Source organism: Mesoplodon densirostris, chromosome 11 (genome assembly GCF_025265405.1).
Source record: "Mesoplodon densirostris isolate mMesDen1 chromosome 11, mMesDen1 primary haplotype, whole genome shotgun sequence".
NCBI lineage: Eukaryota > Metazoa > Chordata > Mammalia > Artiodactyla > Ziphiidae > Mesoplodon > Mesoplodon densirostris.
The window spans coordinates 12,650,650-12,673,715 of record NC_082671.1 but is presented as its reverse complement, the minus strand read 5'-3'; the positions used below and the strand labels follow the sequence as shown (position 1 = coordinate 12,673,715).

The 23,066-nt window shown below is 38.6% G+C and overlaps 1 pseudogene; it reads right to left on the bottom strand.

Annotated features, from left to right (window-relative positions):
- Positions 1 to 17,839: 17,839 nt before the first annotated feature.
- Positions 17,840 to 18,406, bottom strand: LOC132499462 (calcium load-activated calcium channel-like; annotated as a pseudogene).
- Positions 18,407 to 23,066: the final 4,660 nt, after the last annotated feature.

Sequence of the window (23,066 nt, the reverse complement as noted above, 5' to 3'; positions counted from 1 at the left end):
TATATATTTTGTTGTTGTTGGGGGTAGGAGTTTATTTATTTATTTATTTATTTATTTTTGCTGTGTTGGGCCTTTGTTTCTGTGCAAGGGCTTTCTCTAGTTGTGGCAAGTGGGGGCCACTCTTCATCGCAGTGCGCGGGCCTCTCACTATCGTGGCCTCTCTTGTTGCAGAGCACAGGCTCCAGACGCGCAGGCTCAGTAGTTGTGGCTCACGGGCCTAGTAGCTCCATGGCACGTTGGATCTTCCCAGACCAGGGCTCGAACCCATGTCCCCTGCATTAGCAGGCAGATTCTCAACCACTGTGCCACCAGGGAAACCCCGTACATATATTTTTTAAGATTTACACCTAAGTATTTCTTTTTATAAAAACAATTTTAAATAGTATTGTATTTTTAATTTTGATATTTATTTGTTCATTGTTAGTATATGTAAATACAAGTGAATTTTATATGTTTATCTTGTGCCCTGTGACCTTGCTGGATTCACTTATTAGTACTAGGTGGAGTTTTTATAAATTCCATGGGATTGTATATGTTCACAATCATGTTATCTGCATATAGGACAGTTTTATTTCTTTCTTTCTAATCTGCATGCCTTTTATTTCTTTTTCTCGCCTTATTATACTAGCTAGAACTTCAAACACTATATTGAATAAGAGCAGTGAGAGTGGGCATCCTTGCCTTGTTCTTGATCTTAGGGTTAAAACATTCAGTCTTTTACCATTAACTGTAATTCTGAAGCTTGTTTGTAGATGTTCTTTATTGAATTGAGGAAGATCCTTTCCATTCCATATTTCTGAGAGTTTTTTGTTCTTTCTTTAATAAATGGTGTTGAACTCTGTCAAATGCTTTTTCTGCATTGATTATGTCATGTGAGTTTTCTTGTAGAGCCTAATTTGATGAATTACCATTATTTATTTTCAGTATTGAACCAGTTTTGCATCTCTGGAATAAACCCTGCTTGGTCCTGGTGTATAATTCTTTTAAAATATTGCCAGGGACTTCCCTGGTGGCACGTGGTTAAGAATCCACCTGCCAATGCAGAGGACACGGGTTTGATCCCTGGTCCGGGAAGATCCCACATGCCACAGAGCAACTAAGCCCAGATGCCACAACTACCGAAGCCCGTGCACCCTAGAGCCCATGCACTGCAACTACTGAGCCTGTGTGCCGCAACTGCTGAAGCCCGCGTGCCTACAGTCTGTGCTCCACAACACGAGAAGCCACTGCAAAGAGAAGCCCACGCACCACAATGAAGAGTAGGCCTCACCACAACTAGAGAAAGCCTGCATGCAGCAACGAATGCCCAACACAGCCAAAAAGAAAAACTAAATAAATATTGCCAGTTCTGAAGCAGAATCTGGCCTCTCTACCCTGACACTGAATTAAATATCAGAGACAGAGTTTTGGGTGAAGTAGAAAAGAATAGCTTTATTGCTTTGCCAGGCAAAGGGAGCTACAGGGGGCTAATGCCCTCAAAACTGTGTGTCCCTACCTAGAGGGGGTAGTGAGGAGTTTTACAGTAATGGTTCAAACAGGGCGTGATCAGCTCATGGACATTCTTCTGATTGGTTGTGGTGAGGTAAGTGGGAGCATTATCAATCTTCTGGTTCCAACCTGTCTGGGGTCTACATGCTTGTGGGCAGCATACAGCTAACTTCTCCCACCTGCTGGGGGTTTCAGTATCTGCAAAACAGCTCAAAGATATTGTTACGTGTATCCCTTGAAGGGGAGCCAGAACCCTGCCCGAAGGCTGCACTATTGTTTCTTGTCTGTTCCTCCCTTGTCTCTGCATCGCATCCACTCCTCTCCCTTCCCTAATTAACAACTGTTTGAACTTGCCCATTGGAACTCAGGGAAGGTCATGGAGGCTGAATGAATCCTGTTTCCTCTAATCAAGAAATGGGGGACACAGAAAGGCTTTTGGAGCTCCACAGGGTCCAGCTCAGTTTCAGCTCTATTTGGTAACACTTTGTTAAGTATTTTTGTGTCTGTATTCATGATGGACATTGGATTTTTTTTTTTTTTGTCTTTTCCTAGTTTTGGTATGAGGCTAATACTATCCTCATAAAATGAATTGGGAAGTGTTTCCTTGTCTTGCATTATCTGGAAGAGATTGTGTGGAATTGGTGTTACTTCTCCTTTAAATATTTGTGGAACCATCTGGGCCTGGAGATTCATTTTTTGGAAGATTTTCAAATTATGAATTCAAATTTCTTAATGATTCTAGGACTATTCACATATTTATTTTATTCTGCATAAGCTGTGATCGTTTGTGCTATTTTTCTGAGGAATGGGTTCATTTCACCTAAGTTGTCAAATGTATGTATAGAGTTGTTTGTAGTTTTGCCTTATTATCTTTTTGAGGTATGCAGAACCTGTAGTAATATATCCAGTTACGTTCCTGATCCTGGTAATTCAGTCTTCTCTCTTTTTCTTCTTTGTAAGTCTTGCTAGAGGTTTGTCAATTTTACTGATTTTTGAAAAAACCTGAAATCTTTTATCATTGATTTTCTCTACTGTCTTTCTGTTTTCAATTTTATTTATTTTTGCTTTTATCTTTATTATCGCCTTTCTTCTACTTACTTGGAGTTTATTTTGCTCTTCATTTTCTAAGTTCTTAAGATGAAAGGTTAAATTATTTATGTGAGACTTTCCTCTTTTCTAATATATGCATTTAATGCTACAAATTTCTCTCTCAGCACTGCTTTAGCTGTGTCCCACAAATTTTGGTATGTTCTATTTTCATTTTCTTTCACTTCAATGTATTTTTAAAAATTTACCTTGAGATTTCTTCTTTGACCCATATATTACCTAAAAATGTCCTGTTTGGGTTATAAGTATTTGGCAATTTTCTTTTTATCTTTCTGTTATTGATTTCTAGTTTGACTCCATTGTGGTCAGAGAACACACTCTGGTTTAGATTCTTTTAAATTTATTGAGGTTTGTTTTATGGCCCAGGATTTGTTCTATCTTAATATATGTTCTGTGGACACTTGAAAAGAATATATATTGAGCTGTTGTTGAGTGGAGTGTTCTATACATGTTTACTGATCCTCTTAGTTGATGGTGTCAGTGAGTTCTTCTATGTCTGTGCTGATTTTCTACATTGGTTTTCTATTAATTATTGAGAGAGGGGTGTTGAAGTCTCCAACTATGTTTTATGTTTTCAGTTTTATCAGTTTTTCCTTCACACATTTTCCTGTTCTTTTGTTTTGTGCCTATATATTTAGGATTTTTGTGCCTTCTTGGTCAGTTGACGTTTTATCATTATATAATATCCCTCTCTGTCCTTTTAATTGTCTTTGCTTTAAAGTCTACTTTACCTGATGTTCATAGAGGCTTTCCTTTGATTAATGTTGGCATGATACATCTTTATCCATCCTTTTACTTTCCACCTGCCTGTATACGATTTTATTTGAAGTTAGTTTCTTTTAGACAGTGTAGAGTTAGATCATGTTTTTTAATCTACTCTGCTAATCTCTATCTTTTAATTGGTATATTTAGACCACTTATATTTAAAATAATTGTTGATGAATTAGGGCATAAGTCTGCCATTTTATGTTTTTGTTTCTCTTTGTTCTCTCTGTTGCTTTTTGTTTCTCTCTTTCTCTTTTTTCTGCATTTCTGTGGGTTACTTGAACATTTTTTAGAATTTCAGCTAGATTTATTTATAATGCTTTTAAATGTATCTCTTTGCATAGTTTAAGTGGTTTCCCTAAGTATTATTACATTCTACATCCATATCTTATTACAGTCTACTTCTATCATCATATTATCAGTTTGAGTGAAGTGTAGAAACCTTACTTCCCTTTTTTTTTAACCCATTCCCATTTATAATATAATCTCTTAAATATTTCCTCTACATATATTCAGAGCCAAATCAGGCCACGTTATATTTTTTATTTTGATTATCAAACATAATTTACAAAACTCAAAAGGAGAAAACCTATTGTATTACTCAGTTTTTCTTACTCTGTTCTTTCTTCCATCCTGATGTTCCCAGGTTTATATTTTTAATAATTTCCATTCTGTTTAAATAACTTCTTTTAGAATAAATCTGCTGAAAGAAAAGAATAGATCTGCTGGCAACAAGTTCTCTTAGTTTCTCTTCATCTGAGAATGTCGTGATTTCCTCTTATTCTTTTATTTATTTATTTATTTTTTTGAGGTACGCAGGCCTCTCACTGCTGTGGCCTCTCCCGTTGCGGAGCACAGGCTCCGGATGCGCAGGCTCAGCAGCCATGGCTCATGGGCCCAGTCGCTCCACAGCATGTGGGATCTTCCCGAACCGGGGCATGAACCCGTGTCCCCTGCATCGGCAGGCGGACTCTCAACAACTGCGCCACCAGGGAAGCCCTCCTCTTATTCTTGAAAGATATTTTTGATGGATATAGGATTCTAGATTTACAAATTTATCTTTCAGCACTTGAGAAATGCTGTGCCATTTTATTCTGGCCTCTAAGGCTTTGGTGAGGAATCCAGTGTCTTTTGAGTTGTTTTTCTCCTATTGATAAGGTGCCATTTTTCTTTAGCTACTTTCACGATTTTTCTTTAGTTTTCACAAGTTTGACTATGATGTATCTTGGTGTAGATTTCTTTGGGAATAATAAGGCCTTTAAGATTTGGGCATTTTCAGAGCCAGGTTATTCAGGGAGGAAACAGTATTTTCACTCTTTTTAAGTCAGGGAGAAGCTCATCTATAGGATTGTCTATCCTGTAACTGTAAATGCTGGTGTAAATATTTCTGGCACTTGAACTTAGAAGAAAATTTATCTGTTCCTTAAGAGTGGGGTCCAGAGTCCTCTGGATGTCCAGTGGTTAGGACTCAGCACTTTCACTACGGTGGCCTGGGTTCAGTCCCTGGTCAGGGAATTAAGGTCCTGCAAGCCATGTGGCATGGCTAAATAAATAAAGAGCAGGGCCCATGTTGATTTTTTAAAAATATATTGACAACAGCGTCTAACAGTGGCCATTACCAACTTGATTCGTAAGTGAACTTTATGAACAAATATCCCCCTGAGAGAGACTGCCCCAGCTGGGTGGCCTGAGCAATCCTGTTTTCCTCCTTGACTTAGAAATTTCTTACCTTGATTATTTGCCTTCCTCTTGCCACAGAAGTTCCCTGTTACTCAATTTTAGGTGTAAAAGCTGGAGTGACCCCAAGCTTGGTTCCAGGCTCTTGACTTTCCTTTACCTCCCTCCCTCTCTTTGCAATCATATCTAATTTAATTGTTTTAAATAACAGCTATATGCTGATGGCTTCCTTATTTATATCTCTAGTCCTGATTTCTTTCTGAACTTCAGACTCAAATAGAGTTGGATTAATCTCTACCATACTTGTAACTGTTTTCTATTTGTTGCTCTTGTTCTTTGTTCTTATTTTTGTCTTCCACTCTTTCTGCCTTTTTTGGTTTTAACTGAGCATGTCATATGATTCCATTTTCTTTCCTTTCTCTGCATTTCAGCTACACTTCTTTTTCTTCTTTTTTTAATTACTTTTTTAGTAGCTACCCTAGAGTTTATAATATACATTTGTAATGAATCCAAGTTCACTTTCAAATAACACTAAGCCTTTTCATGGGTAGTGCAAGTATCTTCCAGTAACAGAGTAATGCTCCTTCCCCTTCCCAAATCTTGTATCATTGCTGCCATTCATTTCACTTATACAAGCATGCATACACACACACACACACACACACACACACACACACAAAATTGAATACATTGTTGCTATTATTAAACAAGCTGTTATCTGTTCTGTTAAGGATAAGAAAAATAAAAAAGTTTTATTTTATTTTTTTAACTTCATTTATTCCTTCTCTGGTGCTCTTCCTTTCTTTATGTAGATCCAAGTTTCTGATGCGTATCATTTTTCTCAGAAGAACTTCTTTTAACATATCTTACAAGACAGGTTTACTGGCAACAAATTCTCTCAATTTTTGCTAGTCTGAGAAAGTCTTTTTTTCCCCTTCACTTTTGAGGGATAATTTTACAGAGTACAGAATGGTAAATTGGTGATTTTTTAATTTCAATACTTTAAATATTTTACTCCATTCTCTTCACATCTGCATGGTTTCTGAGGTGACACTGGATATAATTCTTTATTATTTGGGGGGAGTGTTTATCTAGTTTGGTGTTCTATGAGCTTCCTGGATCTGTGTTTGATGTCTGACGTTAATTTGGAGAAATTCGGTCATTATTGCTGCAAATGTTTCTTTTATTCCTTTTTGTCTTTCTTCTCCTCTGGTATTCCCATGATATGTATGTTACATCTTTTGTAGTTGTCCCACAGTTCTTGGATATTCCATTCTATTCTGTGTTTTTCAGGTTTTTTTTCCCTTTGCTTTTCCATCTTAGAAGTACCTGTATTGATGTATCTGCAAGCCATGTCCAGTCTACTAATAAGCCCATCAAAGGCATTCTTCATTTTTGGTATGGTGTTTTTGATCTCTAACATTTCTTTTTGATTTTTTCTTAGAATTTCCATCCCTCTGATTACATTGTCCATCAGTTCTTGCATATTGTCTGCTTTACCTGTTACAACCCTTACTATATTTATCATAGAGGTTTTAAAACGCCTGTCTGATAATTCCAACATCGCTGCCATATCAGTCTGGTTCTGATGCTTGTTCTGTTTCTTCAGATTGTGTTTTTGCATTTTAGTATGCTTTGTAGTTTTTTCTTCATAGCTGGACATGAGGTACTGAGCAAATGGAACTTCAGTAAACAGGTCTATGCTGTTGGGGGCAGAGAAGCATTCTCTTGTCCTGTGATTAGGTCTCAGTCTTTTATTGATCCTATACCCTGGACTGGGAACTTTTCCAGTGTTTCTCAGCCCTCCCCCTGCCCCCACAATGGGGCAGGATGGGTAGAGCGGGCTAGAGTCGGCTATTTCCCTTCTCCTAGGTTAATTAGGCTCTGATAAAACCCCAGCAGGTTAGGCTCTGATTAAATAGTTTCTCTTGGAAGAAGGCCTTGTTAAGAACAGAATCTTCTTGAGTATTTCAAAATGTTTATTTCCCCATCCCTTTGCCAAAAGCACAAGGGAATTTTTTTTCCAATATTCACTCTGGTAGAATTCCTGGCAGTAAAACTCGAAAGTATAGGGGCCCCTCACAACTGGTTCCCTTGGTTTTTTTAACTTTCAGACTTGTCCACACTGAGTCTCCTCCATTGATCAATTACGATTAAGATTTTCTACCCCACCACTGTTTCTTACAGAAGTTTCTGCTCATGGGTTTCTACTCTGGTAAGTTGTGATTGCCTATATTCACTTGTCTATCTCTCCAGTCTGAGGGGCAGAAGTTTGCTTTGTGACCTAACTTCTCTGCTTGATCTAAGAAGAGCTGTTGATCGTTCGGTTTGTTCAGCTTTTTGTTGTTAGAATGGAATGATGACTTCCAAGCCCCTTACATGCTGGACTGGAAACCAGAACTCCAAACTCATGTATGCTGATGCCCACCACCACACCACTCCCGTGTCCTAACCACCAGCAAGTCTCGTGGGTTCTACCACCAATACACAGCTGAATCCATCTACTTCTTTCCCACTTTGACTAATCAGAACAGTCAACTTAGCATTATCTTTTGCCTGAACAACTGCAACGGGTTTCTAAATCATCACTTAACTGTTCTACTCTTGTGTGCCTATAATCAATTCTCCATTGGCAATGTTGAGTAATCTTTAAAACAAAAACCAGGGACTTCCCTGGTGGCACAGTGGTTGAGAATCTGCCTGCCAATGCAGGGGACACGGGTTTGATCCCTGGTCCAGGAAGATCCCACATGCCACAGAGCAACTGAGCCCATGTGCCACAACTGCTGAGCCTGCGCTCTAGAGCCTGAGCCACAATTACTGAGCCCACGTGCTGCAACTACTGAAGCCCACGTGCTGCAACTACTGAAGCCTGCGTGCCTAGAGCCCATGCTCCACAACAAGAGAAGCCACTGCAATGAGAAGCCCACACATTGCAGCGAGGAGTGGCCCCCTGCCTGCTGCAACTAGAGAAAGCCTGCGCACAGCAATGAAAACCCAACACAGCCAAAAATTTAAAAAAAAGAAAACAAACAAACAAACAGATGTAACTTCCTTTTAGAACTTACCAATGGCCTCCCATTGTACTTAGAATAAAATGCATTTTCAAGTAATGTTCTACAGGCCCTACCTGATATAACCTTCCCGCTTCTCTTAACTTATCTCTACCTCCTCAGCCACTGCACTCTAGTACAGACCTTCCATTTGCTTCTTGATGTGCATCTTATCAGCTTGGGCTGCTGTAACAATGACCATAGACTGGGTGACTTAAAAAACATATATTTATTCCTCATAGTTATGGAGGCTGGAAGTCTGAGATCAGACTGCAGTATGGTCAGGTTTTGGTGAAGGCCCTTTATCTCTTCTAAGGGCACTAATTCCATTCATAAAGGCTCCACCCTCATGATCTACTCACCCCTGAAAGGCCCTACCTCTAAATACCATTACATTGTGGATTATATTTCAACATATGAATTTGGGGGGGACACATAAAAATTCAGTACACAACAGTGTTCTAAGATTATATCAGCCTTGGGGCCTTAACACTAGCTCTTCCTCCTGCCTTAAAAGTCCCTCCCCAATTCTTCACGTGGTCGACTCTGCCTTGTCATCCAGATCTCAGTGTAATTTGTGCTTCCTCAGTGTGATGGTTAGTTTATGGTCAACTTGGCTAAGCTAGAGTGCCCAGTTAGTCAAGCAAACACTAATATAGGTGTTGCTGTGAAGGTATTTTGTAGCTGTAGTTAATATTTACAACAGTTAACTTTAATAAAAGGAAATTTTCCTGAATAATGTGGGTGGTCCTCAGCCAATCAGTTGAAAAGGCTTAGGAGCAAAATTGAGGTTTCCCTGTGGAAGAAGAACTTCTTTCTCAAGACTGCAGCATCAGTTCCTGGCCAATTGATCCAGCATGCTGGTTTGCCCTACAGATTTTGGAGTTACCAATACCCACAACCACAGAAGCCAATTCCTTGAAATGTGTGTGTGTGTGTGTGTGTGTGTGTCCTCTATTTGGTCTGTTTCTCGGCTATTTCCTCAGTGACAGTGCACCTGACCTGTCGCTCTCTGTTAGCCCTTCTCCATGTCACTCTTAGGTACGTAACCCTGTTTCTGTTTTCTTTTTCTTTAAATTCAATAATTAATTAATTTATTTTTGGCTGCATTGGGTCTTCATTGCTGTGCACGGGCTTTCTCTAGTTGTGGCGAGTGGGTGGTACCCTTCATTGCGGTGCGCGGGCTTCTCATTGTGGTGGCTTCTCTTGTTGCAGAGCATGGGCTCTAGGCGTGCGGGCTTTGGTAGTTGTGGCACGTGGGCTCAGTAGTTGTGGCTCGTGGGCTCTAGAGTGCAGGCTCAGTAGTTGTGGTGCACAGGCTTAGTTGCTCCACCGCATGTGGGATCTTCCCAGACCAGGGATCGAACCCATGTCCCCTGCATTGGCAGGCAGATTCTTAACCACTGCGCCACCAGGAAAGTTCCTCAGCTGACTGTTAACTGAGGCAACTGGACCCCCTAGGCTCTAAGCTCCAGCAGGCCAGCCCAGGTATGTTCTTGTGCCAGCAGAAGAAGCATAAGAGCAGAAGCCCTTTTTCACAGTTATACCTGTGTCAGATCTGCTAACGTCCCATTAGCCAAAGCAAGTGACATGGCAAAACCATGAGAAATGTACACTCATCTGGCAAAGTGACATTGATACAGGGGAGGCAAAGAACTGGGACCATCAATGAGATTAATCTATTCAATTCCTCTCAGTCACTATCACATCCCTCACACTGAAGAAACAGAAGGGGCTCAGAACCTCAGCTGGACTCTACTGTGGGGTAATGGGAATCATTCTCCTTGGTCCTCTAGGAAGATCACAGGACTGAAACCAGAGGACTGGGTTGGAATCCATATTCTTCCATATCTTTGTGATCTTGGTCAATTCACTTCAGCTTCATAAACCCCATCTGTTAGAGGGGTTAATATTAGCTTTTGCACAGCATTGTGAAGGTCAAATTTTATGATTAGAGCATGTATAGCACTTGGTGTGGTATCAGTTCAATAAATATTTTCCCTATGCCAAAGATTGGCTATTCTCTTATGTATTCAAGTGGTAGAACTTGTCTTTTGCCTTTGCCTTTTACTAATAAGAGGAAGATATTCCTCATTTTAATCAAATGGGTGGCACAGTCAACTGTAATATTTGAGGCATACACATATTTGCAGATGAGTGAAGGATGGCTCAGAAGCAGTGATAAGTTCATATCCTAGAGCACCCAATATTATTATAGTTGTTTCAAGTCCCAAAGAAACACAGTATTTATGAGTTACTGTTTTTCCAATTAAATATATTTAAAATTTCTTCTTTATTTGTACTATCTCAATATAGTTTACTCCAGCTGAATTGTGTGGAGATTCTTATTCATTATTTAAGGTCCCTCTTAAGAACACAGATGTCAAAGTCTTTCCACTTCAAGGGATACATAGGGCCCAAGACTAATCATGAGACAAATTTAAACTCCATTAATTGCCCAAATATGTAAGAGGCTGCATTAAGAACAAATGTGTTGTGTAATAAGTAAATACATTTTCCCCATTCACTTGCTTCAAATCCATTTAGGAAAAATAATCAGGGATAGTTCTTCGAGTTTTTATTTTAATGTTAGTAAAAGTGTAGTGGGACCATTAAAAACATTTGGTTATAAAGCTTAAAGACAAACATATCTTATCAGCCTCTTTTAAAGGTTCTTTAATGTATTCTTGTCTGTGTTGAAGCTGAAAGCAATGTCTAAATTTAAGTTGGTTTTTACTAGCATTGCAAACTCCATCTGGGACGAGTCTCAATAGCTGTCCTTTCTGTCCCTCAAATGATGTGAGGTCCATCAATCAGATGGTGGGGAACAAAGGGGAGGGTTGTGTTTTATTACCGTCAATCATATTTTTCAGTGAAACATGTTTAATGTTATAGAGAATGTCAGTTTATAATCAAGTGTTTCATGTTAAATAGTCTGAGAAATAATCAGTTCTTCCCATTTTCTCCTTAATCCCATTTAAAAATTTCTTGACTACTCTTACTCCTATATTTCAATCAGATGTTAAGTAGAAATTGCAATTGTGTTGTTGTCTGCTCTAGGTTTCATTTAAAATTTTGATGTTTTGTTTAGTATGCATTTTTTTCATTATTTTTAATTTAAAGATGTTGCCTCAAAATATTGTCTCAAATACTGAGCTCTTAGGCATCCCCCTAAATTTTGAATCTCCGGCAGATGCCTTAACTCACATACCCCTCCACCTGTTCCTGGACGGTTTTACAAAAAAATATGAGGTTGAATTTTGTAGTCACTACCAAAGTAGCTTTTCAGAGAGACTCAGGGTCCTTTCTCAGGTGATTAAAAAGGAATTGTAGCAGTTAGGTATTGTTCCATTCCAAAACTTTTTAGCTAAAAACCGCCCATTTATTTAGCTCACAATTTTGTGGGTCAGCAATGAAGGTTGTGCTCAGCTGGGCAGTCGTTCTGGTTACAGCTGGGCTCTTGCATTTGCCTGTGGTTAACTGTGAGTCAGGTAGGCAGATTTGCTGATCTTGGCTAGCAGGGTGGGGACTAGGTGAAACACAAATGAGGGGTCGGACTTTATCTTCTAGGTAATGGGACAGAGAAAAGTTTTGTGTTTGGGAATAATAATAATAATGTTTTCATTAGATTTGCATTTATAAAGCCCACTCTGAGTAAAATATAAAGGTGAAGTGGAGAGAAGAGTTAGAAGGCTGCTCCAAGTGAAATATTTTGAGGGTCTGAACTAAAACAATGGCAATGGAAAAGTTAAGGAAGTTAATGGCTGTACTATATTAATAAGGGCATTCATTTGACCCAGGATCACACTTTGCATTAATGTCTTTCTATCTGGAACAGCTGTTCAATTTTTCCTCAATTTTTCTGACCTTGGCACTTAAAAATTATAAACCAATTCTTTTGTAGAATGTCTATGAATTTATAGTATTTGGCCATTTTGAATAATGTGGCTGTTAACATTCTCACTCATGTATTTTGGTATATATACATATATATATATTTTTCCCTCCTTGGCAATATACCTGAGGATGACATTTCCGGTTCAAAGACTATGTTTATTATAAATCTTGTGGACAATGTCAAACTCTTTTTTAAAGTAGTTGTGCCAATTTAGAACCCATTAGCAGTGTATGAGAATTCCAGTTGCTGCATATCCATGGCAATAATATGGTATTAACAGACTTACATTTTAGCCATTTTGGTAGAGGTGTCACAGCATTTCATTGTGGATTTAATTTACATTTTCCTGAAGATGAATAAGTTTGAGCACATTTTCATATATTTGGATATCTTCTTCTATGTAGAACCTCTTCAAGTCTCTTTTTTACCTGATTGTCTTTTTATTGTTATTGAATTTATAGAGGGTCCTTATAAATTCAGGATACAAGTCCTTTGTCACTTATATATGATGTAATACTTTCTTTCACTCTGTGCCTTTCTTTTTCACTTTCTTAATGGTTTATTAGATGAATAAAAGTCCTTAATTTTAATATAATCCAATCTAATAAATTTCTATTTGAGTAATAATACTATATGTGTCCTGTTAAAGACATCTTTCCTACTCCAAAGACACAAAGTCTTCTTATGTTATCTGCTTTCTTTTTTTAATTTAGTATTTGATTGTTTTATTTTTTTATGTTTATTTTTTACTTACTTTTTTTTCTTATTAGTCATCCATTTTATACACATCAGTGTATACATGTCCATCCCAATCTCCCAATTCATCCCACCACCGCCCCGCCCCCCACTTTCCCCCCTTGGTGTCCATATGTTTGTTCTCTACATCTGTGTCTCTATTTCTGCCTTGCAAACCGGTTCATCTGTAAAATTTTTCTAGATTCCACACATATGCATTAATATATGATATTTGTTTTTCTCTTTCTGACTTACTCTGTATGACAGTCTCTAGATCCATCCACGTCTCTACAAATGACCCAATTTCATTCCTTTAAATGGCTGAGTAATAGTCCATTGTATATATGTACCACATCTTCTTTATCCATTCATCTGTCGATGGGCATTTAGGTTGCTTCCATGACCTGACTATTGTAAATAGTGCTGCAATGAACATTGGGGTGCATGTGTCTTTTTGAATTATGGTTTTCTCAGGGTATATGCCCATAGTGGGATTGCTAGGTCATATGGTAATTCTATTTTTAGTTTTTTAAGGAAACTCCATACAGTTCTGCATAGTGGCTGTATCAATTTACATTCCCACCAACAGTGCAAGAGGGTTCCCTTTTCTCCACACCCTCTCCAGCATGTGTTGTTTGTAGACTTTCTGATGATGCCCATTCTAACTGGTGTGAGATGATACCTCATTGTAGTTTTGATTTTCATTTCTCTAATAATTAGTGATGTTGAGAAACTTTTCATGTGCGTCTTGGCCATCTGAATGTCTTCTTTGGAGAAATGTCTATTTAGGTCTTCTGCCCATTTTTGGATTGGGTTGTTTTTTTTTTTAATATTGAGCTGCATGAGCTGTTTATATATTTTGGAGATTAATCCTTTGTCTGATGATTCATTTGCAAGTATTTTCTCCCATTCTGAGGGTTGTCTTTTTGTCTTGTTTATGATTTCCTTTGCTGTGCAAAGGAAGTTTGCACAGCAAACTTTTTAAGTTTCATTAGGTCCCATTTGTTTATTTTTGTTCCCATTAACTCTAAGTTTCATTAACTTTAAGTTTCATTAGGTCCCATATGTTTATTTTTGTTTTTATTTCCATTACTCTAGGAGGTGGATCAAAAAAGATCTTGCTGTGATTTATGTCAAAGAGTGTTCTTCCTATGTTTTCCTCTAAGAGTTTTATAGTGCCTGGACTTATATTTAGGTCTCTAATCCATTTTGAGTTTATTTTGTGTATGGTGTTAGGGAGTGTTCTAATTTCATTCTTTTACATGTAGCTGTCCAGTTTTCCCAGCACCATTTATTGAAGAGACTGTCTTTTCTCCATTGTATATCCTTGCCTCCTTTGTCATAGATTAGTTGACCATAGGTGCGTGGGTTTATCTCTGGGCTTTCTATCCTGTTCCATTGATCTATATTTCTGTTTTTGTGCCAGTACCATATTGTCTTGATTACTGTAGCTTTGTAGTACAGTCTGAAGTCAGGGAGTCTGAGTCCTCCAGCTCCATTATTTTCCCTCAAGACTGCTTTGGCTATTTAGGGTCTTTTGTGTCTCCATACAAATTTTAAGATATTTTGTTCTAGTTCTGTAAAAATTGCCATCGGTAATTTGATAGGGATTGCATTGAGTTGGTAGATTGCTTTGGGTAGTATAGTCATTTTCACAATATTGATTCTTGCAGTCCAAGAACATGGTATATCTCTCCATCTGCTGGTATCATCTTTAATTTCTTTCATCAGTGTCTTATAGTTTTCTGCATACAGGTCTTTTGTATCCCTAGGTAGGTTTATTACTAGGTATTTTATTCTTTTTCTTGCAATGGTAAATGGGAGTGTTTCCTTAATTTCTCTTTCAGATTTTTCATCATTAGTGTATAGGAATGCCAGAGATTTCTGTGCATTAATTTTGTATCCTGCAACTTTACCAAATTCATTGATCAGCTCTAGTAGTTTTCTGGTGGCATCTTTAGGATACTCTATGTATAGTATCATGTCATCTGCAAACAGTCACAGTTTTACTTCTTCTTTTCCAATTTGTATTCCTTTTATTTCTTTTTCTTCTCTGATTGTCATGGCTAGGACTTCCAAAATTATGTTGAATAATAGTGGTGAGAGTGGACACCCTTGTCTTGTTCCTGATCTTAGAGGAAATGCTTTCAGTTTTTCACCATTGAGAATGATGTTTTCTTTGGGTTTGTTGTATATGGCCTTTATTATGTTGAAGTAGGTTCCCTCTATGCCCACTTTCTGGAGAGTTTTTTTAATCATAAATGGGTGTTGAATTTTGTCAGAAGCTTTTTCTGCATCTATTGAGATGATCGTATGGTTTTTCTCCTTCACTTGTTAATATGGTTTATCACATTGATTGATTTGCATGTATTGGAGAATCCTTGCATTCCTGGGATAAACCCACTTCATCATGGTGTATGATCCTGTTTTCTTTTATCCTTAATGATAGTTTTCCTCTGCTTCATCTATGGTTAATGAGAGAGGTTGTTAAAGTTGCCCAGGGTGATTGTGGATTTGTCTGTTTCTCCTTAAAATTCTATTACTTTTAACTTTATATACTTCGAGGATGTGTTGTCAGGTGTACACATATAAAATTTTTATCTTCCTAGTGAATTAATAAATCTTTTATCATTGTGAAAGTTTCCTCTTAATGTATAGTAAATATTTTCCCATTTTGTCTACTTTGTCTGATGTTAATATAGTTACAACAACCCGCTTTTGGCTAGTATTTGTATAGTATATTTATTTTGCATCCCTTTATTTTAAACCCTTTAGTCCTGTGTCAGTTATCTATTGATGTATAACAAACCCTGAACCTTAGGGTCTTAAAACAACAATGTATTATTATCACTCGTGGCTCAGCTCAGTAGTTCTCATTTGGAGGGGGGCCCCTCATGCAGCTGCAGTCATATGGTGACTGATGCTGGAATCATGTGTGGGCTTGATTTGGCTGGACGTCCAAAGTATCTTCTTCCCTCACTTGTTTGACCTCTCAGCTGGAGTGGGTGAAGTAGCTGAGGGATGATCAGTCATCACTCTTTCTTCATAGGACCTCTGTATGTGGCTAGCTCAGGCTTTCTCACAGCATGTCAAGCTCAGAGTAGCTGGATTTCTTGCATGGTGGCTGGCTTCTCGCAGGGGCATGTTCCAAGAGACTAAGGCAGAAGCTGCAGGCTTCCTATGACCTGGCTATGGAAGTCATGTAGCACTGACTCTGCTGTATTCTGTTAGTCCAAAGTGAGTTAGAGGGTTTGCTCAGAATCAAAGAGGATGAGGCTGCACAAGAGTGCAAGTACTGGGAAGTGTGTTTCACTAAGGGCTATTATTGAAAAGCTGGTTACCACACACAGTTTGCTCTCTGGCCTGCAGTGGTTTCTATCCCTTCCACATGAATCTATCCATCGAGGCCCCCAAAGTCTCATTCCACTGTGGCATTAAGTTCCTTCCTGAAGTCCAGGATCTCATTATCTGAATTATATCCAGGTACAGATGAGGCTTATTGGTTATATTACTTGGGTACAGTTCCTTTCAATCTATGTTTCTGAAAGCATGGTGATTTTAGGCTATTTATACTTCTTACATGGTGCTATCTTTCCCCAGAGCATATTTTCTAAGAAATTAGGTACATGATACAAGGCTTATTTTGACCTACCCTTGGAAGTCACAAAGCATCACTTATATTACATTTTATTACTCAAAGCAAGCCACAGATTCATCCCAGATTCAAGGAGGGGAGACTAGAAAAGGCCGTGAATACTGGGAGGTGGGATCACTGAGGAGAGGACATATGTAACCTTATATTTTATATGTGTTAGTTGTAAGTAGTATATAGTTGCTATCTTTAAATCCATCCTAAAAACATATTTTTGAAAAAAATTAAAACATTTAGACCATTTACATTTAATCTGATTATGGGTATATTTTGAGTTTTATTATTCTATCTCACTACTTCTTTTCTATTTATTTCACTTATCCTGTACTCCTTTTTCTTTCCTTTCTTGATTTCTTTTGTATTGAATCACTTGTATTATTTTGCCTTTTCTCCTCTATTAGCTTGGTTACATTTTACTCTTTCTGAGTAGTTAGTAATGAGTTATTAATGAGCATCTGAATTCTTGAAGGATAATTTCATGTCTGAGTCTTTTTTTTTTTAACTGATAAATGTGTATATTTATTACTAGCATTGTGACTCCATACAGGATTTCCAGTTCCATGGATTAGGAGGGGAAGATCACGGTATAAGCCTCCTCTTATCCTTTACAAAGGAGCATGGCAGGAACTGAAGGCCATTGTGACTAAAAGGAAGCTCCACGAGATTAACCACATATAACTATGACCTTGCCTCCAGGGAGGACTAAGAATGCCTCCCCAAGATCCAACAGATTGTACTTGGGTATGAAGGGAACTGCTTAGGACCCTCCTTTTTATGCTCCCATGAGTCATTGCTTTCCTTTCTTCTCCTACTTTCCTATTCTTATAATAGGACAATTCTATATACTGAGCATATGAGGCAGATATGATAAGATTTAAAACATTGCCCCTTTGTGGCCAGTGTTCACCCTTAAGCTCAGATTACTAAAAACGTGTATCTAGAAATAAATCAAAACAAAACAGATGTCTTCTTGTAGATGAAATAGCTAAAATTTTGGCCTCTTTATTGATCTCAGGTCATATATTTGCCTTGAAAAAAATACAATAAACAGTTCCAATTAAGAGTTACAGAAACTCAGTTTTTCTTCCAGATCTCTAAACGCTCATGGAGAGTGAATTCCACAGCACACAGCATATACTTGAGAGTCGGTCCCACAGGAAATACTCATATAAGCAAAACAAGATTTTGTTTCTCATTACATAATGTTTGTTTCTCATTACATAATGTTTCTCATTACAAACTCAAACATCGCCTGAGTTTATCTAGTCAACACACTTGTTTAAAAAAAATAATCTGTGATTAAAAGCACTATCATATTTCTTAGGTGCCATTCTCATTCGAATCATACCCAAAAAGTCTAGAAATAACTCAAAACTAGAAAATGGCCCAAATGTTAAGGCTGCCTACGGCTCTTGCTACAAAGCAGTTGCCAGTCTGATGACAGGAATTATAGGGTTCTTGATCTCAAAAGAATTTACCAGAAGGAGGTGGAGGGCCAAGAAATGCACCTGCCTGCTTGGTGGCAGCTTGTAAAGGGGCAAGGCTGAGAATCTTCTGGATGTTCCGTCCAATTACATGGTAGAGAGAATACACAGGAAGATGAAGGAACAGTCTGTGTTGTCATCCTCCAGCAGACTTCTGTGAGATAGTCCTTGGATGTAGGAAAGGGGGATGAAAGGGGACCTTTGTCACCATTCTACCATCAAATATGGAATTAACATTCCCGTTTGGGCAGTAAAACAAACGCCAGTTGCAAACACAGATTTCATTCAGACCATCTCCATTGTTATTCTTCAGTTTCTCTTTTTGCCCATTTTCTCTTTCTTCCTTCCTTCCTTCCTTCCTTCCTACCAGCTGACTCTTACTGTTTCTTTCTTCTTTCCAGTTTTTTACCCTGTTTTTCCACTTCTGCCTTCAGTCTCCTGTACTTGTCTGTCCTGTAAACCAGGACCCCGGTTACTCCCTTGGTGAGAATAGGAGGCACAAGAAGACAAAGATGATGAGCAGTGTGTCCACGACCCGGGCGTTCATCTGAGGCTTCTGTCTCTACACTCCCATCCCCCGGGGGAGGGGGGGAAGCTTTTGAAAAGCCAGGAAAAGAGAAGAAAAAACGACTTCCCTAGATTTCAGGATCACAGAGTCCTGAGTCGTTTTTGTTTGTCAATTGCCAAGTGAGGTTTTTGCAGCTATAAACATTCACTAAGAGCTGAAAAAATAAATGTTTGCCCTTCAGAGATGATCTTTGTGCCTTCCTGTCCCCCTTGCTCTGTTCATTAATTACCTGAGGAGTTTTGATACTGATTGCTGAAAAGACTCACAGGACTCACATCGTTTATACTCATGGAACAGTTTTATTACAAGCAAAGGATACAGGACAACAATATCAGGAAAAGGATATGCATTTAAAGTGCCTGAAGATTTCATGTCCAGGTTTCTTTGTCTACTCACTGCTAGGTTGGATAAGACATGCTTTGTCTCCAGGTCTCAAACCACCACTACTGTGTGTGCAAAGCACCTATTAACAGAAAGCCCAAAGACTGCTCCTGGTCCAGGTTTCTTGTAGTGAGCTGGTCACATTAGACATATTACATTTATGTGATCAGACTTAACCGTCAAACTTACCTGGCTCCACCAAACCAAGTACAAATCCTAAATCCAATCAGTAAACAGTGCTGATAGGCTGGCGCATGCTACTCCCAAACAACCACAGACCCACGATTTGTCTTTCCTTAATATGTTACATAGTGTGGGCGAAAGGTTACTATTATTATGTGCCAGGAAGCTCTGGAAATAAGCATCCCAGAACAGCTGGGATTGTTGCTAAATAACGGATGAGAAGGCTAATGTCAGGACCCTTCTCCGTTTCCAGAGTGCCCCAAATTCTTTGAAACCCTGTACGTGTGAAACATCGTTGTTTAATTGAGCTAAACATAAGTTTCCCTGCAAATAAACCCAGCCAAATTTTGAAATACATTTTTGGGAAGTAGCTACCTATTTTGGAAAGCACAGCTTGCCGTTGCCCATCCTCAGACTAAGATGGCTTAATCTCTTCTGGCTTCTCTGAAGGCTGTTAATGTATTACTAATTTTTCCCAATTCCCAAACCCCATACAGTCTTTTCAAAGGTCTCATGCCCTGTAACATCTCTGCATCACCTTCTACTAATGCTATAGGTATACCTATATAATCGATCTAAATAACCTGGAACGGTTATTTAGATAAATATTTGGAACGGCTAAAATAACAAGCTTTATTTTTTTCCTGTTATACTCAAGATAGTCTCTTTACCAAAAATGCTTTCCTGTTATCTCCACCTTTTAAATTTTTTCTGTCCTTTAAGGTATGACCCCAAATACCTCTTCCTTAATACAGTCTTTCCCAAACGCCAGTCTCCCCTTTCTGACTTTCTTCTGAATTCACTGTCATTTATTGAAAAGAACATTAGGCATATGTAAGAATCCTCTGGATTCTGTCATAGTATGACTTTGAACAAGACACCTCAATTTATCTGGGCCTGTTTCTCTCATCATACAAATCTTAACCAATGTTACAAATTTTATACAAGTTTGTTGTAACAAATATTATTTAAAAATTTACTCTCCGTAAGTAAGATTTTTCCACTCCTCCCCAGTTCTGCTTCTGTTAAGAGTTTGCTTCAAATATAGAAACCCATGTTCCGGCAGTAGGATTATGTGCCTTTGCTCTTAAAGTTCCGTGTTATTAACAAGGTTCCTCAGTAAGCCTGCATCTTACTACTTGCCCCTTCTCACTCCTCCCACCACTTGATTTTAGCCCTACAAGTTTTGTTTTGTTTTTGTTTTTGTCTGTGTGTGTGTGTGGTGGGGTCTGGTTGCTGTTATTTGTTTTTTAGTTTCTTTGCACCTTGCCCCTACTTTTCCTCTGCTTTGCTACACAATCTCCTCAACTCCTCCAGCTTTCCTCAGCTAACTCTTATTCAGCTAAAATGTCATGGCCGCGATTGTCTTCTCTGTCCCCCTGCAAGGTTGGGTGCCTTAGATTTACTTTCTATTTCATTTGTCACACTTGTAGCTTAACAAACATTATCTGCCAGAAAAGCCTGATAGCACTGTGGTTAAGAGCTTGGGCTCTAGAGACAGCAAACCTGGTTTGAATGTTGCCTCTTCCACTTCTTAGCTGTAATAGTCCTGGCAACTCTTATCACCTCTTTAAGCAAAAAAAACAGATGTAACTCACTTGGCATATACACTGGACACATGTTGTATATTTTTAATATTATTAGTCAGCAATGGTTTGTATCACTGACTGTTGTGTCCTTGGTTCCTTCCAGAATACTTGCCAAGTTATAAATAGTTATTGAATAAGTGAACAGAGTGTATGAAAAGATTAAAACATTTTCTTGTGACAAAAAAGTTTGCTTCAGATCCTTAAAGGTATTTCTATACCCATTTAAATTAAAAATTTAAAAAGATACTTCTATATTCACAAAATACATGCATACAAACACACATGATATTCACATACACGTTCACACATTTGTGACTTCTTATAATAAGCAATATATATTATAGACATTTTCTCTCATTTTAAAATAGTTTTTATTACTTTAAAAATATTTACATACATTGAATTTTGGGGGTGTACAGTTCTGTGAGTTTTAACACATATATAGATTTGTGTAACCAAAACCATATTTAGAATAGAGAACATTTATGTGCATCACTCCCAAAGTTCCCTTTTGCTGCCCCTTTGTAGTTAAACCCTTTCTTCCCCTTCAACCTTGGCAACTATTCTTATAATTTTGTCTTTGCCAGACTGTCATTTACAAGCACACCTCATTTTATTGCATTTTGCTTTATTACGCTTCGCAGACATTGAGTTTTTTTTACAAATTGAAGGTTTGTGGCAACCCTGCCTCGAGCAGGTCTGTTGGTGCCATTTTTCCAACAGCATTTACTCACTTTGTGTCTCTGTGTTACATTTTGGTAATTCTCGAAATATTTGAACCCTCCACCAGCAAAAAGATTATGACTTGCTGAAGGCTTACATGATAGTTAGCATTTTTTAGCAATAAAGTATTTTTTAATTAAGGTATGTAAATTATTTTTTGAGACAGAATGCTCTTGCACACTTAATAGACTACAGTGTAGTGTAACATAACTTTTACATGCCTTGGGAAGCCAAAAAAATTGTGTGATTTGCTTTGTTGTGATATTCGCTTTATTTCAGTGGTCTGGAACTGAACCCACAAGATCTCTGATGTGTGTCTGTAAATGGAATTATACAGTATGTGACATTTTGAGAATGGGTCCTTTCACTCAGCATGATTGCATTTACATAGAAAATCTTGAGAAATCTACTAAATAGCTCCTAGCACTAATATGTGAATTTAGGAAAATTACAGGATACAAGTCCAACATTAAAAAAATCAATCATATTTTTATATACTAGCAATGAAAATTTTCTCAATTCTTCATATGTCAAGTAATTTGGATTGCATCATTAACATTGCATCATTTGACTGCTATGTTATGAGAATCTGTATCTTGTTTGAATCATATGGAGAAGGTGGATTTTTTTGCTTGTTTGTTTTGGTAGGCATATTAGTTATATACTGCTACATAACAAGTTACCCCAAACCCAGTAGCTTAAAACAGCACACGTTTATTATCTCACAATTTCTGGGGGTCAGAAATCTGCGGGTGACTTTGCTGAGTGGTTCTGGCTCTGGAGCTCTCATGATGCTGCAAAGTGTTTGCCTGGGCTGCGGTCAGCAGAGGCTTGACTGTGTCTTGAGGATCCACTTCCGAGCTCACTTACGTGGATGCTGACAGGACACTTCAGCTCCTTCACACTCCACGGGGTTCCTCATGACATGGCTTCCCTCAGATGGAGTGATCCAAGAGAGAGTGAACCCAAGACTGCAGCCACAGTCATTACACCCTCCAAAGTGGCAAATATTCTGCCGTATTCTGTCAGGCCACAGACCAACCTTGGTACAGCGTGGGAAGGAACAACACAAGGGTGTGAATACCACGATGTGGGGTGATGGGGGGAGGGAGGGAAGGAGGGAGGGAGGAAACCAGAGGACCTCCCCTGTTCTCTCCATACTATACGAGGCCCCACTTCTCACTCCTCAGACCAGAAAGGGAGAGCTTCTCTTGGTACTCTTTTTTTTTTTTTTTTTTTTTTTTGCTGTACACGGGCCTCTCAGTGTTGTGGCCTCTCCCGTTGTGGGGCACAGGCTCTGGACACGCAGGCTCAGCGGCCATGGCTCACGGGCCCAGCCGCTCAGCGGCATGTGAGATCCTCCCGGACCGGGGCACGAACCCGCGTCCCCTGCATCGGCAGGCAGACTCTCAACCACTGTGCCACCAGGGAAGCCCGGCACTCTTGCTCTCTATGCCATGTCCAGAGCTCTGCGATTTGAGTTGCTTTTAGTCCAGGCTGGGAGATGAGGAAGGAAACAGACCAACAACCCAGGAAATTCACCACCAGATCGTTCGTAATTCAAGATCTCTTTTCTCCATCTTCCTGCTCCCATTCACTTTTCAGAGTCTTCAGGTAATTTCTCCATGCATTTTGTCCAGGTTTTTATTTCCATTCAGTCTAGGCTTGCCAGATAAAGCACAAGACATCCAGTATAACTTTTTAGTGTAAGTTTATCTCAAATATTGTGTGGGACACACACTAAAAAAATTAACTGTTTATCT